We start from the raw sequence: 17,801 nt of genomic DNA on the forward strand, positions 1-17,801 counted from the left end.
GACGAGGTTTAACGTCTCAAAGAGACTCAGAGCACGCCGGAAATTTCGACCAGCTGGGGTTCTTTAATGTGCATATAGCACGGTACACAGACCGCTACCATTTTGCCTCCATCGAAATGCGACCTCCGCAGTCGGGATCGAACCCGCGTCTTTCGAGTCAGCAGCCGAGCACCATGGCCACTGAGCCGCCGCGGTGGCTTTTGGCAATGTTCACGCAAAACCACTTCTATATTGATTGCGACGTCACATGGACATCTTGTAAGGGTGCGAATACGGCTCCGGTCCTTCCTTTTTCGAAATAAAATTGATCGTTCATTCATTTATAGGCCTCAAAATATCCGCACCGATGCGAATGTGCCCATGTGTGTGTTTCGTTGAGAAGAACTAAAGCACCGAGAGGGGAGAGTGGAGTACGGCCCTAGCGCAGAGACTCCACAGGTATGTCTACAAATGCCGCAACGCCGGGGCTATACGCATACGCGCTCTCCCGTCTCTTTGTCCTCGTTTCCATGCGCAGATTGGCGCAGCGGCGCGGCGTATGTATACACATTTTAAAACCGAGCCCAGCGCAGCGCGGAGCGGCTCCTTAATTAGCGCGGAAGGCACGTCAGGCACGGCGTGCCGGGAAGGCGACCGTGACGCTCATTAGAAAAGTGGAGAAAAAGAGCCGAGGTGGGGGAGGAGGATGGAGAGGGAAGGAAGGAATCGCGATACGACTTTTCCTCTCGGTTCTGTGTGCGGGCAGGGCGTAGGGTTTTTAGCCGCTGATGCCGAGGGGCTTAGCAAACGGAACGGGGGACTCTTTTGTGTTTGCGCTGAGCTAGCCGCCATAAGGCTGTGTACGGTGTTATGTGAATTATTTGTGCGTGAGTGTGGGGGCGTCTGAAACGGAAGAGAGCGTATAAAGATGTTCAGGCGAAGGAGCGCTTTAATGCGTGTAACGAGCGGAAAGCGTCGAAAACCGCCTATTAGAAACAAGCGCGTAAAGAAGGCCATTCGAAAATGAGCAGGGATTTCTTGACTGTTTTCATTTTTGCTTTCAGATGGGTCCTTGGTTGTAGAGATTTATCCTGGATTTAGTGTTATGCGTGTCCGTAGTCGGGGCGCATTGACGGTGCAAGTTACTAACTAGTACTATGGTAGGAATAACTAGAAGAATTAAAAGAAAAAGTGTCTCGGCTCGTGCCACTGAATATAACGGGCCTAATCCAATACGGAGTAGAGAAATAACGAATAACAATACGAAAGAGTTTTTCACAGCAGGCAAGAAAAGAAACAAGAAAGGAAAAAATAATTCTCGGTACTGTCAGAGCTGAAGACATTGGAATGGCTGTTTAGGTTACTATTCGGTTCAGAACTTCGCGCCACTCAGTGCAAAATGTCTCATGTTGTTAGTCACATCATTAATACAATCTACAACCCCCTCCTCCTCTCCTCCTCTGTGTACGTTTAGTGTACCCAAACCGCTACACCAGGCAGGCCAGGAATGTAACTTTAATGCCCTTGTCTGTCACAATAGCTGCGGAAAAACACAAATGAAAAGTTTTTATCAAGAATTTGGAACTTGTTACCAAGTGAAATTAAACACGGTAGGCATTTGAAACTTTTGTATAAGCCTAATTTTTTAAAAATTCAAGCAAGGTTGAATTATCGGTTTCGCTTTAATGTATCTGTAACGGTTGACGTGTATGTTAATATTTATACAGGACAAATGAGTAGCCTAATTGGCTACAGATATAAATCTGTAAATATTTTTCTTTGTTCATGATTTAAAGCTTTTTGATCCTTGAAATATTATACACGGAGTAGTTAGCGGGGGAAGGGGTTCTATATGCGCTATTAACTTTTTAAACCATATTCGCAGAGTAAAGGAGGGTCAGTGGGGGCTGTTCTATGGGAAATTTCTCCCTCAGTGTGAGCGGTCGATATCCCTCCTTAAATATGCCAGTGGCGCATCGCTTCCCTTTTGACGTATAAAAATACGTATAAAGAAGTTGTTCCCAATGTATCACCCCGGCTGTTCTCCCATCTTTCTGTACTGCCACGTCAATTTGCGCAGCGCGCCGCTCGGTATCGATTGCCAATGCAAACTCGCCTAATTGTCCATTAGACCTCGCGCATTCCTAAAGTTCTGTTCCAGGAACGCATTTTCACGATGCGCTACGTATCCCGGGAATGTCAAAAACCTTTTGTTCTTGATTTCTTTTTTTGTCCCTCACATATCGGAAGAGCCGGTGAATATATAGACGGCTAGATAAAACACTTCAATAGCCGCATTGTTTCTCTCTTTATTCGGCACTTTTTAGGCGTGACCTTTCGCGCCTGTGGTCCACTGTGAAATGCTGTGCTCGTCGTGAAATGCTAGCAGCGCTCGTCGTGTCGTGTTTGTTCTCACTTGTCCCCGTTTCGTTCGTGCTGCGACAGATTTTTGTATTATGTGAAATGCTCAGAAGCGCTCTGTCATTTCTTCTTTCTTTTTTTTTGCCGACAGCATCATTCGAACCCGAAAGCCCTTTTCTTTTTTCCTGCCAATCAGGAGAGAAAGATGCATTAGGTTCAAGTTGCATGCAAGCGCCAAGTATAACATGTCCTAACAATCTGGAGTGGGTGTATGCGTCTTTCTCACTGCTGCGATGAACATTTGGCACCCGTATTGGAAAACAAACTTGCGGCAGCTTGCCGCCTCTGTCGCCACGCTACCGAGCAGAGTCTCAACTAAAGCCTGCAGAACAGTCCATCTTGTCGGTCATGCGTGAAAGACGCGCGCTAGCACAAACTGTATATGTATACGCCTTTGTAATATACATCCAACTCTGCTCAAATCGTGGTGGACTTATATGAAGACGAACATCACTAGTCAGTCGTATACGTAAAGCATATACGAGGTAGCCGAACAGCCTGCGGATTGTAACTTGCACGAGATTGCATGTCTGCATGTCTGCATGTTTGTGCGAATGTATGCGTGGTATGTACGTTACCTTCATGCATTCTTCATGCAGTGAACTTCGTCAGCCCATTTGTCGGACTACGCACTCCATCATTCCATAGGTTACATCAATACTCGCCATTGCATCCTTAGTACCCATTTCATGGCCGCATTTTACCTTCGTTTTTTTTTACCTCTTCCACACTGCTATCCTTCTGTCTTTATCTCCCAAATTCCCCTCCCTACGCAGAGTAGCATGCCAGCGATTTTTAAACGCCGGCTAAATTCTCTGTATTTCATTAAAGAGTCTCTGTGTGTGTGTGTGTGTGTGTGTGTGTGTGTGTGTGTGTGTGTGTGTGTGTGTGCGTGTGTGTGTGTGTGCGTGCGCGCGCGCGCGCGCGTGTGTGTGTGTGTGTGTGTGTGTGTGTGTGTGTGTGTGTGTGTGTGTGTGTGTGTGTGTGTGTGTGTGTGTGTGTGTGTGTGTGTGTGTGTGTGTGTGTGTGTGTGTGTGTGTGTGTGTGTGTGTACACCTCTTCTCGGAGCTTCTAGCCCATCAGTTTCGAGTAGGGGAGGGGAGGTGGGGGGAGGGGGGGCTGTCTCTAAAGCTTGTTTATGAAAGTCAACGTACTTCGCAAGAATCATTGGTTGAAAGATCTCCACGAGCTACAACTAACAATATGACAATGTTCCGGAAGGATGCCATCCTTGCCGAAAGTTTCCAGACCGTATAGGTTTTCTATTGAGCCCGGAAGCGGAAGTATAATAGAGTTACTGACACACTTCAAGGCTTTAAATAAAGGAAATTGGGAAGTTCTCTTTGCCCTCTAGACAGTATGCTGCCAGACTGCGACTGGGATACTGATTGTGACCTATTATGTTTATTGGCGTTACGAGTGAAAATATCGGCCGCGCGAACATGTCGCACAGCGGGAGTTTTCTCAGACACTGCACAGCGTCCGTGGCCCCAACAGCGAACGTCACGGGTCACGGACAGTACGCGTCGCGCTTCGACGGTGGCGTTTCATTGGCATGCGCGGCGCAAGCAGAGCCGACTGAGTATATCCGACAGTGAAATTTGCCTTCTTCCTACACCAACTAGTGTCGTCGAGTCAAGATGCCCTGCCCCGTTAGTTCTTGTCATGGTGTCGACGAGGTTTTTACACGAAAGGCTCGACGTCCACTGTGCTGCCTACCCTTAGTGCGTTTCCACAGTAGCTGTCCTACGCCATCTAGTCAGAGAAGCTGTGCACACAATTTATATCAAATAAATCTAAAAGAGACAGCCTGAAGAAACCTAAAAAATCATAGTTGCAAAGGACAGAAGTCACAATTTACTGCATCAATAAATAAAAAATGAGTGCGTGCTTATTATTGTTACCAGCTCTAATTAATATAGTAACGGAGCATATCCTTTGATACACGGAGTGGGAAACTAGAAAGGCGCTGTAATCTCTCATTTTGGTGCACTATCGGGGACAAAACTGATTCATTGATTTATTGATTGATTGATTGATTGATTTATTGATTTATTTATTTATTTATTTATTTATTTATTTATTCCAATTAAACTAAGTGAAACAATGTGTGCTTAAGTTTTTTTTTCTTAATTTTGCGCAACCTGGGCACTGTGGCCATATTTCACAGCAAAAATTTCAAGAAGCCTGCCTTGCTTTCCTTGTGAGGGTAACGTTGTTCCCAGTTTGGTGTAGATTTGCACGCAGTCGTTTGTTTGAAATCTTTTCCACCCTGCTTGTTCTTCATCAGATCAATTAATGCTTGGAGCATATACTAATACTCTGAGCCACTGAGCCACCGCCGCTATGGTGCTCGGCTGCTGTCCCGAAAGACGCGGGTTCGATCCCGGCCGTGGCGGTTGAATTTCTTTGGAGGAGAAATTCGAGGCCCGTGTACTGTGCGATGTCAGTGCACGTTAAAGAACCCCAGGTGGTCGAAATTTCCGGAGCCCTTCACTACGGCGTCTCTCATAGCCTTAGTCGCTTTGGGACGTTAAACCCCATAAACCAACCAACCATCTAAGAAGTGCATTAGAAACCTGTGAACACCTGTGAACGTTTTCCCATCTGATAAAAGCTACGATAAGCAGCGCTTTCTTACGCGCACTCTCGTCAGAACACGGTAATAATAATCACAGTGACAAAGCGTATTCCTCACAGAAATGAACATGACATTATGCCGATGCTCCAAATTGTTCAATTTAGGTGAAAGACGAGCAACCATAAATCCCTCCAAAAAAAGTGCGGACAGCTTCCTCCTCAGGGGACAGCCCGTTTTCAACAAAGCGGATTCAAAAAAGCAGCCCCGCAAGTCCAGGAGCGCGGAATCCCGCATTACGATTACTCTCCGCCTCCCGCGCGCTCCCGTCCACTCACTGAAGCAGCCTCGCTAGGTCAGCTGGAGCTCGCGCTTTGTGAAGGGCTAAATCAGGTAGCAATGGCAGCAGCAGCAGCAGCACTTGTCGTCGTTTACGTCTCAGCAACGGCACTCCTGGACCTCTTGCTTTTCCGTCACGCCGTAGCCGGGCGAGTCTTTTTCGTCATTCTTGCTTGCTTCGTCGCCGGCTCAGCGCGCGCGTTTCTGCATTCTATATACTAACGGCACGCCGCAAACGACGCTCGGCCCGTTTCCGAAATCGAGCTCCGGGAAGAGCTGTTCGCCGCGGCGGCGTCTAACGACGGCGTCACGCGTGAGCACGCGCGTGAATGCACGTATATGCGCCCGAGGCGTGTTCATCTACACCCTCTCCTTCCCTGCGCACGCTTTCCACCCGTGGCAGCACCGCTGGCATAACCGTGTCGCATTTGCGAGTAAAGCAGGTTCCGGTTAACGCCGCTGCGATGAGCGCAGTCACACTTTCGCCGTTATGTTGTACATACCTTGTCGCTTGGAGCTTAGCCCTACAAGTCTTGCAGGAGATAGTGGCGCCCTCTGGGAGTCAGGGGAGACATCAAGGCAGACAGCAGCGCCCTTTTCGGCCGTGTCGCTGATTTGCGAGGAAAGCGGGTTCCCAGAGAAATGCGTTTCCTCTCGAGTCCGAGGAAGGGAGAATTGCGGCAGAAGCGACTAACGGTGTTCGAACGCTGAATGTCTTCGTCGGAAATCCGTCTGGTTCGCGCCAGCAGTGCGGGGCATAACGCGACCTCGAGGAGCCTGGTGAACCAATCTGCCCGCTCCCCATTTTTATTTTTTATTTATACATTGTCCTCAGCGTATTTATCCTGGCATTATAGTGAGGGGGAGGGGGAGAATAACGCATCTAGGTCTTCACAAATCTGAAGGTACATTGCACACGAAGCTATGCATAAAAAAAGAAAAGCGTCAAATGGTGTAAGAGGATGGCAAGAACGCGAGCAAAACAGAAAATATGGCAACATGATATTTAGCAGAGTGAACGTACAAGTAGATAAGGACGTGGTGGACGTGAAATCCACAAGTGACAGCGATCTACATATCATCCATCCATAATCTATCTTTACCATTTCCAACCCCTGGGGGATACAGCTGAAAACTGCTTTAAAGGGACACTGAGGAGAAATTCATTCAAATTTTGTTCTCAGCGAAGATTGGTTCTCTGGCTTTTTCCGGGTACGTTAAAATGTGTCCGGCAGCAAAAGGCCCATTTATGGCTGAAAAAATGAATTTTAAAATGTTCCTTTTATTTATTTAAACTTGTGACCTCGACACCGAGTAGGCCTGGCTGCCGCCGTTGTCATGTCAAAAAAAATCAATGTCGCCGCACGCATTTCACTCGCGAAATCTACTGGTGAATGCGACATCTGTATATCGTTTTTTTTTTCTTTTTTGTATTTTTCTGGATTATCAAAGCTAAGTTTTCGGTAAGAGTGGCACTTCTGTCGTTAGAATACCGTAGTGCATCGATACAGGCCAACATCAGTTTGTCCCCACTGTTCCTCTAATGCCACGACGATGGTTTTCTGCTCGCTGAAATGCGAATCCGCATCGCCTGCACCCGCGTCTACCTACAGCAAGAAAATGCTTGGCTACAGAATGATCCACAGTTACAAAAGGAAACTCTCATAGAGTTCTAAAAAGAATCCCAAATGACAGCGATATTGCCTTCAGGCTTTGGTAGCTAGGGGTTTTGTCGTAGTTATTTTTTTTTTTTGCCCTTTAACACCCTCAGCTACTTTCTGAAGTAGGAAATGCTAGATGTGTTCTATGATATTGCATTAATCTTACTCGTGGCCTTGCTACGGGTACGATTGGATACGCGCGGTTTGAGATCAGTGTTCAGTAAAGTAAGGCGACGTATATCTGCGATTTTCACGTGTACGCAAGTCTGCTAAAAGCAGTATTGCTTTCTAACTCATCGCTTCTGCCGCGTGACTGTAAGTTATCCAAATATGTAGGTGGGCACTTCGACACCTGCTCTGATCTGACCATTCGGCAATATTGTGGAATAGCTTGGAGCAATATATTAGCCATAATTTCAACAAACATCTCAATTCATTCATTCATTCATTCAATCATTCATTCACTCATTAAGGAAATCATACTTTCTTCCTTTCTTTCTTTCCTTCTTTCTTTCTTGCGCCGCCGCGGTGGCTCAGCGGTTATGGTGCTCGGCTGCTGACCCGAAAGACGCGGGTTCGATCCCGACCGCGGCGGCTGGAATTTCTTTGGAGGAGAAATTCTAGAGGCCCGTGTACTGTGCGATGTCAGTGTACGTTAAAGAACCCCAGGTGGTCGAAATTTCCGGAGCCCTCCACTACGGCGTCTCTCATAGCCTTAGTCGCTTTGGGACGTTAAACCCCATAAACCAAACCAAACCAAACCTTTCTTTCTTTCATTCGTTCTTTCTCTATCTCTTTCTTTCCTCCTTCCTTTCTTTCCTTCTTTCTTCCTTTCTTTCTTTCTTTCCTTGGTTCGTTCGTGCGTGCGCTCGTTTCCTCTTTCTTTCATTTATTCATTCGCTCATTCGCTTCTTCATTTTTTTCGAATTTGTTCACCCAAGAATAGCCTCCAACTGTTCGCTAAGAGAGAGAAGCCCTTAAATGAAAAAGGAGAAAATTTAGCCGGCTTCTAAAAATCCCTGGCATGCTACTGTGCGTTTGGAAGGGAATTTGGGTGTTAAAGGCGAAAAACTAAGAAACTCATACGAGGATTGCCTGTCCTAGCTTGACGCGTGCGTGGCTTTTACTCGGCGGTAATTGAAAAATTGAGTAATTAGCCCAGCCCTTGTCCATTTTTCCGTTGTGTGTGCCTCTCCTTTGCCACGTAGAAACGCCTTGAACTTCCATTTTGCTTCGCGAAATCAAATTCACTCATCCTAACAGGCTGCGGTTAACCTGGTAATCGTTATCTCGATGCAAACGAGCCCTAAACTGATATGAGGAGGACAAATGGAGAGGAGAGGGAACAGGCGAGAGATCGAAAACTGCACCTCCCCCTCTCCGTTGCGAGGGACGCTAGCGTGCTCGTCTGCCTGTCACGGCCCGTAGTCGTTGTTTATGCAGTAATGCGAGCACTCCGCTGCCATGTAGCTGTACACGCGCGGTGCATAGCAGCAGCTTCGGCTGCTGTTTCTGGCCTGGCGTGCAGCAGCGCGGTTTGCCGCTCTAGCACGCAGAACGAGAAGCGCCGCCGGCGGGGTCGCCACTGTGGACGCGGGGGAACGGTGCGCAAGCGAGGTGAGCTGCGAGTTCTAACTACACATTTATCTCTCTGTTACTGAGCCCTGCTTTTGTTGCCACACAATGTATTCTGAACGTGTTCCATTCATTCAACCATTTAAAATAAGTGCGATCCTGTTATCGTTACTGGCAATGCAGGCGGGAGGAAGACGAACAAGGAGAAGTGCTCCATACGGCCGCTCCGTTATATGTGAGGCACACACAAACGTGCATGATGTATTTCTCGACGTCCATTGTGTTCATTCCCGGGGATACCGAGAACGAAGAGCTTCATTAGTTCTTTATGCGTGCAAGGCCTAGTTGTTGCAGTCGTCGTACTCTTTTAAATCGAGCGTATCGAGCGCTTTGTAGTTGCAGTACGCCGTTTCCAAAGCGCATTTTTGGGGATGAACTGTGCTCGACTCCAATTCTCGGCGATCGTATCCGAACATCTTAGAGAAGCTTAGGGATAATGAAGCCGGAATCGACGCAACCATCCTTGGTAGAGAGTAGGCGGCAGAATGAATGGAGCTGCATAGACTAACAGCACCGTTCGGACGATTGTACTTAATTCGTCACATTGACAACACTTGGCGCTCCTTTAAGGGCCTTGGAAGTGAACGCGTGGAAGCGGAGGTGCCCCTACATGCCTGATACGATCACTTCGTGCGTCAACGTGGTCGGTTACAATACTGCTCCACCGGTTGATGGGGCATGATTCGACCGGAAGCTAGCAAGAGAGTCCAGCAGATTTTGGAATACGTCATGCGTTTGACGTCACGCAGGGCGCAGAAGCGCTCGGCTCAGAAACAACGGTTGCGTCATGCGACCGCACGCAAATGTGAGAAGGAAGCCGTACGCGTGACTAACGACTAAGAATGTGGACGAACGCGGCGACAAGTACCCATACCGTGGCCGATCGACTGATTCAAAGATTGCGGCTAGCAGCGTCTATGAGCCGTTCTAGAACATGCTATTCTTCAAAACATTTCATATATGCTGTCGTCAATTATCTGCGACGAGATAGACCTTTTTGGTTTGGTTTTGTGGAGAATCAACGTTCCAAAGCGACTCAGGCTATGAGGGACGCTGTAGTGAAGGGCATCAGAAATTTCGACCACCTGGGGTTTTCAACATGCTCTGACGTCGCACAGTACACGGATCTATAGAATTTCGCCTCCATCGAAATTCGACCGCATGTTTTTCTAAGGATCTCGCCCGTCGACTATTAATCCGCTATTTCACCTGAAGTGATGGTATATAGTGGTTAACCAGGCGCCAAATAGTATGCACGTCCACACGGCGGATCAGCCAAATATAGAGAAGTTGGAAGTAGCTAATCTGGAAGTAAATGCTTCCAAGATAGAGGAACAGGGTAGAAAGCACACGCGATTGAGGTTCAGTTGGTTAACGACGACATTAATTAAACGTGGTTATGCTGTATTATATTAAAAGAACCATTTCTGGAAGCAGATGCCAGACTGGTATACGAAGCGATTAGGTGTGAAATTTCGTACTTCATTTTGAAATCAATCTCACTATGGTGGCTCCAAAAAATAGCAAAACAGGACTGCCCCGTCTGAGGTCGCTGGTGCAGAGCCTATCCCAAACGTGTTCACCTCAAAGAGGAGAAGCGGGGCAAAACGGTCATTCCATAATTATTCAGAATGGGATTTCAAGCCCGCGAAAGACACTGCCCTATGGTTCGAATCATAGATTTTGTTCACGCCTAAGTGTGACGCCTAAAGCTGCATTCCGAGACATTCTTTGGAAGAAAGATCAGCAGTGAGTCAGCCGTAAAGTCCTGTTCAACTCTTTGATAAACGGTCACGTCCGTCCACAAGCTCGAGAGCCTAGAGGAGTGACCCAAGGTTCTCGCGCATCCTGGATCGCGCAATGAGGCAGCGGAACGAAGAAAATAATTGCGTCCATACAAACCTGTGAGTCGAACACATGACGTCACACGCCCGTTTATTCACGAATGTCCGCCGGCCGCTTGGCAGGATAGGAAGTTCACGCGCTTGTCTTCTTGTCCGTATAAGTGCGTAGCTTGCAACAACGGCTCGCGTATGTTCGCGTCCGCAATTACGCGATTCCCGCATATAGCAGAAGGGCCCAGTCAGCTCGCGCACGACGGCTCAGCGCTGCCTTGAAAGGTAGGGGAAGGGGATGAAGATGGAGAGGGGATGCGTCTCGTCTGTCTGGCCCTAGACGTGACGGGCGCGGAGGGGGAGGGAGAGGTCGCCGAAGAGAAAGTATTCGCGATTTACGTGTTTGCACGCGCTGGGGTGAATCGCGTACGGCGAAGCCTCAGGGACGTCCTGACGCAACGGGGAGATAGAGCGAAGGAGAGAGGGAGACGAGTGGAGATGCGAGCGAAAGAAAGACGAGTGCCAGAAACTAAGATGAATGAACGAAAGGAAAAGGCAGCCTTGGCCTCTGCCGGCACTGACGCTGACGCCGCTCCTCTCGACGTCGGGCGGTGCGTTGCATGTATTTTCGTGGGGTTTCCAGGCGAGCCGTATGGGCTTTTCGTCGTTGCTGGCATCGCTTCAAGATACTCTTTGCTCGACTCGCCCGACTACAGAATTTTTTCGGTTTTCTCCTTTTTTGCTGTCTTCTGCTTAACGCAGCTGAGACCACGAGCACTGCAGCCATGGGATTCAAGAAAGTCAATAAAAATGTGGGGTGATATTCTGTCCTTACTCCTCGTTTTCAGCCTTCAGCCTGCGTCTCGGCAGCAAACCCTACGTCATGGCTGCTAAACTAAATACCCAACAAAAAAGTTGTAGTAACACTGAGTCAATGAAGAGTTCTTGTACCCAGAACCGGTCAATAAATAGCGTAGAGGTTGGAGGTTGGTCACTTGTTCGGCAATTCTTCTGACGCACCAGCATATGCGCGAGCACTAAACATTACTACGCAGAACGTTCTGTTGGGCGAGTTGGTACAGATGCGTTCTGGTAAAACAGCGCGAGCAACGAGGGACAAGAACAAGAAGGACACGGGACAAGCTAAACATTACTTGACATGAATTGAGCCCAGTAACTAGCCTCATGTTGTTAACTAAGCTACGTAAAGCAGATATACTTTCAGTCACGTCCCGACCACAGGAAGCCTGTGCTTGAGCTAGTATTTTATAGTTAAAAAGAAAAAGCTTTTATCTTTATTTATTTATTTATTTATTTATTTATTTATTTATTTATTTATTTATTTATTTATTTATTTATTTATTTATTTATTTATTTATTTATTTACAGAATACTGCAGACCCTAAGATGGGTCCAAGCAGGAGGGGCAAAAGCACAAAATAAAGAGGCGTGGCAGATTACATAGCACAAAACTAACATAACAATAATAGAACATAGTAAAGAACAAGGGAAAAAAACAACTCAGCAATTATCAATAAGTAATTTTGTTAATGGGATCGATGCTGTTTACAACCTCAGGCGAGAATTCATTCCATCGAGTTATTGTGTGAGGAAAAAATGAGTATTTAAAAGCATTGATTCTAGCGCTGTAAGGTGTTAGTGATTCCGTGTGACGATGTCGTGTTAGTCGCATTGTGATCGGTTTAAGAAATAAATCTTGGCTCATGGAGAGTTTGTTATTTTTGAGTAGGAAAAGAAATTTCAATCATTGAATTTTTCTTCGTGTTTGCAATGTCTGTATGTTGTTTTGTGCCATAAGAGTGGTTGGAGAGTCAGTAGAACGATATTTATTAAAGATGAATCTAACACACTTTCGCTGGATCATTTCGCTGGATCATTTACACGATTGCGGAGTAGCTGCGCACAGTGGCAACTCGAGGATGTTACCTCGATTTCCAGTTATCTCATTAAAAGTTGTGTTCGTGCTATAGAGACGTCTAACTGCTGTTTCCTCATTTGTTTCAATTTCGAAAACGTTTTATACCCACGTTGGGTGTCTCTTACCCAATGCGCGAGCCGTAAGTAACGCTTCAGAGTGTGAATTTTATAAAAACGCCAGTAGTGTTGCGTTCTTCTCTATGTTTAGCTTCACGAGCATGGTAGTCTTGGGGAGCACGCATCGCAATATAAAAGGCCCCTGTTTGGACAAAACAAAAGAAGTAAAAGACAACATATGTGTTCGCAGCGTGCGTTCATTTTTGTTTCTCAATTTCCATCCATCCATCCATCGATCGATCCATCCATCCATCCATCCATCCATCCATCCATCCATCCATCCATCCATCCATCCATCCATCCATCCATCCATCCATCCATCCATCCATCCACCCACCCACCCACCCACCCACCCACCCACCCATCCATCCATCCATCCATCCATCCATCCATCCATCCATCCATCCATCCATCCATCCTTCCTTCCTTCCTTCCTTCCTTCCTTCCTTCCTTCCTTCCTTCCTTCCTTCCTTCCTTCCTTCTTTCCTGCCTTCCTTCCTTTCTTTCTCTCTTTCATTCCGTCCTTCTTTCGTTTCTTTCTCTATCTCTTTCTTCTTTCTTTATTTCCCTGTTCCTTCCTTCCTTTCCTTCTTTTCCTTCTTTCTTTTTTCACACACCTAAGTCAGTCCGATCAGGACCTTTGCAAGCTTTCCTCCCGACGTCTTCTATTGACGTTCCTTGGCGGAGTGTACGTTCGACGAGCCGACCCCTTCCGCAGGCTTCAGGTTCGCAACGCTGATTACACGGAACGAATGTAACGTGGCACACTTTCGCGGAACAAGCAGGATTGCGTCAGGAGCACATGTAGACACAGAGTTCTATAGGTGGTCTGTACGTGGACACGAGCACCTATAGGCCCCTTGACTCTCGAGGCATGTGCTTGTAGAAATGACAGTTGCGTAGGACGCCCACACGCAGCTGTCAGAGTCCAAATACCACGTACTCGGACAGTCGTGGAAAGGTCAGTAGATGCTATGGAAGAAAAGGCGGCGTGTCAGACTGTGCGCTTTATCCTCATTTCGGAGATGCAAACGACAAAAAACGGAAGAATACAAGGGATGTACCGCAACACAAGCGTTGTTATCCCCATTTGTGACTCGGTGACTGTAAAATATCGATGCCGCGAAGCTCAGGATCCAAGGTGCTTGCCTGGTGAGGTGGAGTTGCACACTTTATTTGTCGCTGGCATTGGCAGCCACCCTGTGGCGCTAGCGACCCCGTACTGTTTATGTTTTCTAGAAGCAGGCTGCCTGTTGTTTGTAGGGACAAATTTCTGTCTCCGCATCTGCAGTATGTCTGAGAGGTTACCACTACCACTGCTTGAAAGAGGGAGTACACGTAGTTACACGGGGTCTCAGTGTACTTGCGACTGGTGAATTTAGGCACACGAGTGCGGAAATTTAACCATCAGTCAGTAGGTGACACGTAGAGCAACGTTCACATATGCTGTAGCGGGCGTCAGGAAACGGGGTGGGGTATCGGATTGTAAACGTCCGAACTCCTGTTCTTAATGAGGTCCGCTCAACCGCACGAACGCATGAATGACCGTCTTGCTTTGAAACATCGCTAATTACCGGAAGCGGCAGTGCTGACGCAAACGTTTTATATTGACAGTGTCGACGACTGCATGTTTTTAGTGCGCATAGCGCCACACGCGACGCGATGAGTACGTATCCATCGTTGAATCGTCTTAGGTGCACCGTGCTGATAGCGAGTAGAGGGAAACCTTAATCTTGATATCGGCATTCGGTGCTCGAGGGTGTGTGTGTGTGGTGTGGTATGGTATAGCACGGTATAGGGCATGGTGTGGTAGGGAGCGGTATGGTATGGTATGGTATGGTATGGTATGGTATGGTATGGTATGGTATGGTATGGTATGGTATGGTATGGTATGGTATGGTATGGTATGGTATGGTATGGTATGGTATGGTCCGGCTTGCTGGATTTGAACACCCGAAGCTGCTAGGCTTATGATTTTGCAGAGCACCGAAGTTGTGGGCCCTTAAGTTGTGGGTTCTTAACGAGGTGACATAAGGCGTTCTTTATGCTTGGTAGCGAATACTGCACTTACAGGAGCCCGAAGGCAAACACAAAAGCAGCTGTCGTTACTCATTATTTTCTTTGTTTCCGCAGATTGATGCCATTGAACTCCTCCGTCGTCTCTAATTCGCTGTTGTCATTGTGCGATGCGTGCTTGTTCACCTCTATTCTTCTTCCTGACATATTTATGTTTTTTTTCTTCAACTAAGAATCCGGAAGTGATTGAGAACAAAAAATGTCAGAAATATCTACAAAAGCATCAAGAGTTAGTTGAGCAGCGGGGAAATCAACAATAAAGAGACGGGCCCCTTCTTCACTGCAGCGATGCAGTCTGGCGGGGCACCTCGATAACAGGAGGCCCACGTCGTATATCTGCTGCGCCTGACACATATATTCTGTCGTCACCGCTCGCGCGGCCTCAGTGCTGACAGTGTGCGCGCACGCGTGTGTGCTAAACCATCACCTGGAGCGGCAGCAGTTCTCAGAGAGTGCAAGGCCGATTCCGAGCGGTGTCTCCTTGCACTTCCAGCCACCCTGCAGATGGCAAAGCCCTCTTTTTTTTTTTCCTTTTGTTTTTCTGGACAGGCCATTTCCAACCGCAGCCTGTAATTTGGCTCGTGCGGCTCGCATCGCGAAGAACAAGAGCGACGTACCTGGCAGGCGGAAAGGGCCACTGGTCCTATTATACCTTGTAATGACCCCCTTCGGAGAGCGAACCCCGTACACTCGACACGGGGTCGCGCACGCGTCAGCCTCGTCGGAGTTGGTGGATGGGTTGGGAGGACACGCCACGGTTTTCGACGCCGTGCACACTTGCACACGCGCCCGCTCTTCTGAACGTTCGCGGCTTTATTACTCCGTAAAGCCTGTGAACTTCGTATGCGCATGCGCGGTAGGCGGCTGTTCGCAATGTGTATACTGAACGACAGAGTCATGCGGGCTAGTCGCTAGGATACTTTTCTGTATCTAAACAGTGAGACCATTTCTTTGAGTGTGTTTTCGGATTGTGCGTGAGGAGATGTTCTTTCAAGTAACGTACTTGAGATCATACCCACATTTGGTACTAACATGATTTTTGCAAGCATTTTCGGTTTCCCATAGTTGTATTCGACGAGGCCACGTCCACCGTGGGACAACAGCATCTCTTTAATTTCTAACTATCCCTATACCGTGCGTCAGCCGCGGCCACCACACCCTTATCTTACCTTACTTCAATTCAATTAGAGAACAGTTCGGTACAGAAATTAATCGACGCCATACCATTATCTGTGCAGAGAATCACAATCTTGTAAATGATTCTTGTGCAATCATCTGGCAGTGGTGCGATAATTTGCAAATGAAAATTAACTTCTGTAAAATGGTTTTTCTATTTTTTAAGTAAAATCCCGTTTCCTTTCCCATCCAAAATACTCATTTCAAGTTTCGTTCTTAAAAAGATGAACAGAATATTCTAATGTATTTCGAAAAATCCCCTAAGATGGAGTAAATTTGCAGTAAGCGACCGATATACAGCTTTCACAGAAACTTCGCAGTGCAAGAAAAATTCCTCTCTGTCCGGGGTTCGAATCCGTGGCCACTGCCTGTCCTTCCCGCCGTTTAAGGGCTCGCCTCTGTTTTACGACCGGAGTTGCAGGCGTCCGTCTCTTTTGTTCGAAGGTCAGGGGATGAGTTTTTGGTAGCGGGCTTCTTCGGCCCCGCAGCAGGGTGACCGAGCTTAAAGGGCGCCAGAAGCGCGGACCCGGGAACCCTCAGGTTTTTCTTGGAAAGCAAGCCTGTGCACGTACGCGTGCCTCTGTGTGTTTGTTCGGTGTGTTTGCATTTTCTGCGTTTCTAAGTGTGTGGCTGCCACAGGCGCTAAGGAAAACCCAGCGCAGTGCAAGTGAGCGAGAAGCAGTGTGTATATAGAGGGCTCTAGTGTGCTAAGGGGGAGGCTGTACAAATTGCACAGCCCACATAATACGCTGAAGCATACGTGAACTGGGACAGGAACCTAAAATTCTTTTGGTGTGTACGTGTTCGTGTATGTGTGTGTGAAAACTAAATGCGAGACGGAAAAGCGTGCGGGCCACGAGCAGAAGACACTATGCCGTACGCTCTTAGAAAAAAAAATTAGTACGAGTGAAAAGGTAGTAACTGCTGCTGTTACTATCTTTTCTTTACCGTTACTAACTTCTTACACCCTCGTTACTACCTCACAGATAGCGGAGATAGTAAATGATGTGTATTACACTCATTAAGTCATATCCATGCTTGACCGGGATATTCGAATATTAATAACTGCAAAACTCCAGACAACATAGCTGCCTTATCTCATATGTGCTTTTTTGCACTTATAGTAATGTGCAGCAGCCAGTTACGGCAAATCAGTCTAACTCGCGCGTAAAAGCAATTGGACACATCGAGTTTCTTCCCTTCCTGAAACCTCTCCATATCCCTTTGAATACTGTTTATAACAAATAAGCATAACGTAAATGATTTACGTTTGGGAAGTATTGCGCGTTAAGGACAACCAGTTCGGCACTCCTCATGTGACTATAATACACGTATTCAACCGCCATACTCATTCTTTAAAACTTACCACATTCTGTTGTGAAAAAACAAGGCAACGAAATCTCCATGTTTTGGTATAAAAATGCGACCAGCATACACGACAACCATCGGTATTTGGTACATACATATGAGGCTGTCATTTCTAAAACCAGACTGTCTGCTGCGGTGAGATGTGAGCTCGGTTCATAATCCAGAGGCCGTGAGTTCGAATCCTGGTAATTTCATGATCGTGTACAGTTCTTTATTTGCGTATGAGCTATTAGTGGGGTTGCAAGGTGTACAGCCAGAAATTAGCCTTGAAATCACTTTTCAGGCACACTTTTTTTTTCTTAACCACTGCTTTTGCAGTTCTACAATGCTTCCCTTTGCTAGAAGGCGAACATTGAGCTGTTTACATTTTGTCCCAAAAGGGGGAAGCGCTTGTGGCCAATTACAGTGTGCAGTCAATGATTCTAGAGGCATTTCTCTCACTTTTTTTTTTGTAGAGGAAAATATTGCTAAAGGTAATTATTGTTACTACCTTTTAGAGGTAGTGAATGTTACATAGCACTTACTAGCTGCAGTTACTACTTAGTACATATGTGGCAAGCAGTTTCCCTCACTGTAAGTTACGGTGACTACTGTTCGTTTAAGTTTGCAGGAGGTATATGATTACGTGCTACGTCAATGCGTTGACTGCGAGCGCCCTTCATCCGTCAGTCAGAATGA

At 47.0% G+C, this 17,801-nt stretch overlaps 1 protein-coding gene across 2 annotated transcripts in view; it reads left to right on the forward strand.

The window, feature by feature from the left end:
• Positions 1 to 17,801, forward strand: part of LOC149363468 (beta-1,4-glucuronyltransferase 1-like) — a 79,486-nt gene that overhangs the window by 15,276 nt on the left and 46,409 nt on the right. Inside the window, exon 1 of one of the 2 annotated variants that reach the window (XM_089573485.1) lies at positions 8,491 to 8,595. The exons of the other annotated variant lie outside the window; for it this stretch is intronic. The gene's annotated coding sequence lies outside the window, so the exon portion shown is untranslated. Of the gene's footprint in view, positions 1 to 8,490; positions 8,596 to 17,801 lie in introns of those variants that run through there. 2 annotated transcript variants of the gene reach the window in all.

The sequence above is a fragment of the Amblyomma mixtum genome, chromosome 2 (genome assembly GCF_055824585.1).
Source record: "Amblyomma mixtum isolate Tamu chromosome 2, ASM5582458v1, whole genome shotgun sequence".
Classification (NCBI taxonomy): Eukaryota; Metazoa; Arthropoda; class Arachnida; order Ixodida; family Ixodidae; genus Amblyomma; species Amblyomma mixtum.